At 38.9% G+C, this 6985-nt stretch overlaps 1 pseudogene across 1 annotated transcript; it reads left to right on the top strand.

Annotated features, from left to right (window-relative positions):
* The first annotated feature begins 5820 nt into the window (after positions 1 to 5820).
* Positions 5821 to 6497, top strand: LOC308436574 (peptidyl-prolyl cis-trans isomerase A-like; annotated as a pseudogene). The gene has a single exon. The product of its transcript is annotated as a peptidyl-prolyl cis-trans isomerase A-like (transcript).
* Positions 6498 to 6985: the final 488 nt, after the last annotated feature.

Below are 6985 nucleotides of genomic sequence, written 5' to 3'. Positions count from 1 at the left end.
TCTTCTGTATTCTTCCAAGTGAATAGCACCAAGCCATGCAAATATTATTAAATAGTAAATCAAAAGCAGGTGGTTAGCTCACGGTTGTAATCCCCCCCCTATCCTGCTCAGGCAGGAAGGTGGCAAGCTCAAAACTAATCTGGGCAATTTAGCAAGGCCTTATTTCAAAATATAAAAATGGAAAAAGGGCTTAGGTTGTACCTCAGGAGTCAGGTGCTTGTCTATCATCTGTGAGGGTATTGGGTTCAAACCCTAAAAAAACAGCAACAACAAAAACAACAAACAAAACCAAAAATAAAGGAGAAAATGGCCCATCATCCAAAACACCAAGTTATTTCCTTAGATATGAAAATGTGTTGAAGTTTTTATAGTACTTAACAAATATTGAACAATTAACCTTAATGTTAACATAATTGAAAATGCTTTACTTACATACTTAGAATAGTGCTTTCTCATTAACTTCCAGTTAGTAAAATGAAAATGTTAATGGTCTTTCAGTGTGTTCAGCCACTAGAGATCAAGTATTTTAGTAAAATGTGTTATTAGAGTTGCTTTCCCACACAGAGCAGCTGGCCTCTCAGAGTGGCCAGAAGTTTTGATTGAACTTCTTGGGGAGTACTTGTTAGCAGTTTCAGAGGAGATCAGAACTTGGAAGAGTAAACTTATAAAAATGTAAGACCCAAATTGAGTCTTATCTATTTGAGGCTCCCATGAATGAGACCAGAGATTGGGGACCGATGCAAAAACAAGAGGTTTATTCCTCCAGTGCACTGGGGTGGCCCACATCTACAGAGGAGAGGCGACCTCAAAAGGCTGTTACAAGCAGTTTTTATACTCTTTAGGGGTACAGGTTACATCAGCAAGGTTATAATTTAAATTCATTAATACACTTAGTATTAGCCTTTGAATCTATTGGCTAGCAAGCATGTGACAGGCCATGGGATCAGGTGACTATCAGCCAGGACATTCTGCAGTTTTTCAAGAATGTTCCTGCTCCTCCTAAGAACTGTAGGTGGAGAATGGAACTTGGCCTAGCCTTGACCTGAGGCAGTGGATGTGAGGCTGACAAAAGCCCCTGGGTTCCTTCAAAACCAGGACCAAAGAAGGAACTGTCTTTCAGAGCAGCTGAGACTAGATATCCAGAAAATCCAGTTGCCGTATCCAGAGGGCATAGAGAACTTTATCTGAGACTGATCCCTATGACAGGGAGGTAGAAGATAGCTGAACTGCTCCATTTACTCACCTGATATTGATTCATTTGGACTGCCACCAAAAATGTGAATTGGTATCTTCTAATACCACTATGTGAATTAAACATCGTTTCCACGTATCTAGTTTATTGGAGATATATTATTGTGGCTTTGGAAATTGTTGCCATTTCTGTGTCCACACATAGTTCCCTTCAGTGAACACTACATAGGTCTCCTAAGGTCTTTTTGAGAAGATACCAATCACATTGGACCAGGAACTCCCACATTGCCTCAATTGCTTTCATTACATAACCTAAAGGCCTTATCTGCACTACAGTCACATTCTGAGGTACCAAGGAAGATTTCTTCCGGACGGGCAAACAAATGAGTCTGTAAAGCCCATTTTCAATATCTAAGAGATCGGTCTGGTAAAGAGAGACTCTAGGTTGGGATACTCTATTTACATGTAAGATAGGCACAGGAACTGGAACATGTTTTTGTTCCTGGAAGAGGTGGATTCATTTGTTACAGATTTTGAGATTGTGTAAATCATTAAACTGAAACCATGCAGAGGAAAGTAAATTCTTACTAGAGTCTCTTATATAATCTTAATTTCTGATTGGCCTTTCAAATCTTCGAGTACATTCATTTATTACCAGCACAGAATTAATATCCAAGAAAGCTGCCCAGACAAGTGGGTAGGTTTGGATGCCTGGTTTTCAGGTTGCATGGAAAATGGAGTACAAATTAGAAATCTATACATCACTTTATTAAATTTGAGAGGAGGCAAAAGGAGAGGCTTCCATCTTGGGTGGAGATGTGCATAGTAGGCCTCATTTCAGATGCATCAGCTACAGCAGGCCTAGAATATGACGTTTGTTTGGGTTCCTTTAGAGCTAGAGGGGACCAATCATAAAGTAGTAGGAAAACATGGTCTGGCACTGCAAACACAAATACATACACAATGATAGTGAACCAAAGAGTATGAGCAAGCACCTCTGGATCTCAGTTCTACAAACATCTTTATGGATACTTGCTTATTTCCTTTTGATCTCATAGCTGAGTGGAACCAAAAGAGATAGGAGTGGAAGATTATAAATTAATCTAATGAAAACTATAGCAGAAAGAAATGGGTCTCCCAGCAAGGCAAGATTACATCGTCAGCAACCAATGCCCAAAATGTTACAAGAAATAAAATTTAGTTATTGGCAGTGTAATAACATCTTATTAAAATAACAAAGATTAAAGTGCTCTTTTCATTTCTAGCAAATGATAAAATCTCCTCTGAACTCTCACTGTTAGACACTTCTTGTAAAGCTTAAATATGTTATTGCCATAAAAGCATACTGATGACATTTCTGGTTGCTAGGTACATCATATCCTTGGAAGCACATATAATAATAACATTCTGTTGCCTCAAGCGGGAGACATTTTAATCAGCAGGATTTTGTTCTTGCCTGCTTTACAATATTAGATTTACCTAAATCTAAACCTAAGTCCATTAATGCAGAGAAACATACGTATTCAAGGACTTATGTCCAAGAAAAATTTCTTGCATTCATTGTCATTAAAGAACAAAATAAATCTAAGCCTTGAGACAAAGATGCCTTCTGGTAGCTAAACATCTGACTATGGTGTGCTAGTCACACCACAGAATGCCATGAAATCATTAAAAGGAGTAATATAGGTATGTTAATTATAAGTAGTGTATGTATAGCTGCGTCCTCTTGAAAGACTTTCTACCATGTGCAGTCAAGAGAGAACAAAATATAGCAAGCTGTGCATATTCGCCAGTGTTCATAGCCTGTTATTTACAATAGTCAAAAATGGGGAGCCACTAATGTCCAGCACAGGCAATTTGAATATACGCTGCCAAAGTAATATTATTCTACTTTAAATATGATGGAAATTCTAACAAACGCTACAAGAACATTGTGCTAAAGGAAATAAGCCACTTGAAAACAAGAAAGAAAATAGAGTATGATTATAGTGAAATTATCTAGGACCCGCCAGCAATATAAATAATGACACAAAGGCTTAGTAATATTTTAAAGCTTAGGGCTTTTGCTGGGCAGCCTCCGGCCTGCCTAATCCTGTCACTGTGTCCTGCCGTGTGGCCATGTCTACCTCTCTGCTCTGGTTTGTCTCCTCCGTGTTCACTGACTGAATCTCCCACCCCCACCTCTCTTCTCTCTCCTCTCCCTCCTTTCCTTTTTCCCTTCCCCTCCCTCCTCTTCCTCTGGTCCTAGCCCTCCCCCAGAATTTCTGCCCTCCACTTCCTGCTCAGCTATTGGCCATCAGATTTTTATTACAGTCAATCAGTAGTGAGACAATCTCTGATTCTTTCCAGATTGCCTTAGTCCCGTAAAGAAGAATGAATTTTTACAAGATAGAAAACCTGTTAATGGGCCATAGACATGGGAATACCAGAATCTCTAAAGTATTTAGCAGCTCTCTGACCCCCAACTGAATATACAGAGACACACCTTCACTCAATGTACCCAAACGCAGTGTTTTATGTAAAAGAGGTAGTTAGAATATCCAAATTTATAAAGACAGGAAGTAAAATGCTCTTTGTCAGGAATGGGTAGGAAGAGAAAAGTGGTTGTTTCATATGTACAAACTTTCACAGCTTTGGGTTTTCGAGATAAATGAACCTCTTAGGCTTTGCTGCATAATTTGAATGTATTTAACACTAGAAAGCCTTGTGCTTAAAACAGTTAACATAAGCTGGGTGTGGTAGTATACCAGGGACCAATAACTCAGGGAGCAGAGGCAGGAAAATCAGAAATTCCAGAGCATCTTCAACCACTTAGGGTCGACCTTTATCAAGGTCGGCCTGGGGACTGGAGACCCTGTCTCAAACAAAAACAAAAACACCGCCACAGAAGAACATAGAATATTTAACTATACTAAAATTAAATCAAGGGTAAACCTTAAAAAGGTTAGAAAGATACAGTGATAAATGCTTGTAGGCCCAGTTACTCTGAGGCAAGAAGCTCAACTGGGCCTGGGAATCAAGACAGCCTATAGCCCTCACCACCCCTTATATGTATATATAAACATACATAAATTCCCACACACACGTTTATAAGCACAGATAACCTATATTACTTAAATAAACAAATATATGTGTTGATGCAGAATTGTCAATTATACAGAAAAGCTAGAAAGCTGATACCAGGTTGTCAAAGGAATTTCCCTGATATTGGGTGATAGCTGTTTCTAGAACATCAAAAAATTATGTGATTCACTCTATGGAAAGGACGGAAGTTCATCACACAGGAAAGCTTTCTTAGTGCTGGCTGGTAAGATCTAGGAATATATTTCTAACCACTAAGAGGCACTGCAAAGTCACATGTAATGAACTTTTCAAGCCAGCATGGAAACTCAGCTTCCTCACTCAACTCATGGTTGAAAGAAGACTCTGTTCTGTTCCTCAAGTCTAGGAGACTTTGTCATGTTCCCACTCAGAAGAATGAAATTCAACTAATTTCATATTAACAATGACTGAATATTTTTGGTTGCTCCCAAAGAATTACAGGCCAGTTGTTCTTCCGAAATCTTGCAATAATGTGGAAAGTTACCAGGCACATAAATCTCAGTTGGAATTCTTCCACGCATACAAAGATGAGTCAGCCAGAGGGCACAAAACGTTGTTTACCATATTTATGAACCCAAAGAAGTGTGTTGCCTAGAAGACATTACAGTGACTACAGGTGTTCTTCCAGGACGAAAGAGAGTAGGCAAAACAGAACTATTGCCTTCTATGGTGGTGTGACCTCTGTGCTCTCCAGTATTTGAATACACTTAGTCTCTAGATGGTAGTATTGTTTGGATAAGTTTAGAGGGTGTGGCCTCGCTAGAGAAAGAATGTCACCATAGCTTGGAGATTTCAAAGTGTTGTACTCTTCACAGTGTGGTCTCTCTTTATACAGAGCAAGATGTAAGAAGTCCTTGGCTTACAACCCTAGTTGCCATCTGCCCTGACATCATGATGCCCTACTTCTCTAGAATGGTAACCCCCAAGAATATCTGTGCATTGCCTTGGCTCTTGGTGTTTTATTACAGCAACAGCAATATGATGATTACACCTTCGCATTCTGGAAATCTGGGTCTCTGCAAGGATTTGGAAAATATCAGAGCCACGTATGAACAATTAACAAATCACTTGACAAAACTTTTAAATGTATTAAGAAACAATGCTTGTGGTCCAGCACTCAGTATTAATAACCTAAAAGCCTCTGCACCACTCCAGTCATGGAGAACTCCGGGAAAATTCTTGAGTCTCAAATACCTGGAATACAAAACTTGTAGGCTATGCAACCTGCAGGTGTCAGACACAGAGTGGCTTCCGTATAAGGAAAGAATTCACTTCCTTAAATACATAATAGAACTTGATTATAGTCCCAAAACATTACATTTAAAATATCAATTTTATGTAGATAATTTTATTTCAAAACTTAAAGTTATTAATTTTATTTATATTTAGTTTGAAGTTTTGCAGATCTGAATTTTCATTCACAGGAACATAACTTCATAATTTTCAATGTTCAATGTTTACTTTTATATTTTAGGAAGATGCATTTACTTTTTTGTGCTTTGAAAATACTGAATTTGGCTTTGCAGACGCCGCTGTCGTTTTTCGCCTCTTGCTGCAGCCATGGTCAACCCCACCGTGTTCTTCGACATCATGGCGGATGGCGAGCCCTTGGGCCGCGTCTCCTTCGAGCTGTTTGCAGACAAAGTTCCAAAGACAGCAGAAAACTTTCGTGCTCTTAGCACTGGAGAGAAAGGATTTGGCTATAAGGGTTCCTCCTTTCACAGAATTATTCCAGGATTCATGTGCCAGGGTGGTGACTTTACACGCCATAATGGCACTGGCGGCAGGTCCATCTATGAAGAGGAATTTGAGGATGAGAACTTCATCCTGAAGCACACAGGTCCCGGCATCTTGTCCATGGCAAATGCTGGACCAAACACAAATGGTTCCCAGTTTTTATCTGCACTGCCAAGACTGACTGGCTGGAGGGCTGCATGTGGTCTCTGGGAAGGTGAAAGAAGGCATGAACATGGTGGAAGCCATGGAGCGTTTTGGGTCCAGGAATGGCAAGACCGGTAAGAATATCACCATTTCCGACTGTGGACAGCTCTAATTTCTTTTGACTTGCGGGCATTTTACCCATCAAACCATTCCTTCTGTAGCTCAGGAGAGCACTCCCACCCCATCTGCTCGCAATATCCTATAATCTCTGCTCTCACTGAAGTTCTTTGGGTTCCGTATTTTCCTCATTCCCCTTAAAGTCTAACTGGACTGCAAAGTTAAGTTTATGATTATGAATAAAAACTAAATAAGAACTGTTAAAAAAAGAAAATACTGAATTTTTAATAATTTGGCCCAGATAGACAACAAAACACCAATTTTGTGTTAACTTTAATAAGGACAAACCAACCAGTGGCTGTTCTGAAATAAAGATTTGATAGCAATAATTGTAATCCTATGACCATAGAGCGATAATTATATAATTATAAGCTACAGTTATATGATTTGAATTATATGGTTGGTAATTATATAAATCACAGACAGGTACAGTGGAGAATGCCCATAATCCCAGCACCTATGAAGCTCAGGTAAAAATCACAAATTCCAGGCCAGTTTGTTTTACATAGTGAGTTCCCAACCAACCAGAGCTTCATAGAAAGATCCTGTCTCAAAAAAAAAAAAAAAAAAAAAAAAAAAAATATATATATATATATATATATATATATATATATAATTCTATATCTTTATGTGA

The sequence above is a fragment of the Micromys minutus genome (assembly GCF_963924665.1).
Source record: "Micromys minutus genome assembly, chromosome: 25".
Taxonomy (NCBI): domain Eukaryota; kingdom Metazoa; phylum Chordata; class Mammalia; order Rodentia; family Muridae; genus Micromys; species Micromys minutus.
The sequence above is the reverse complement of the archived record's forward strand: the minus strand, read 5'-3'. Positions and strand labels throughout refer to the sequence as shown.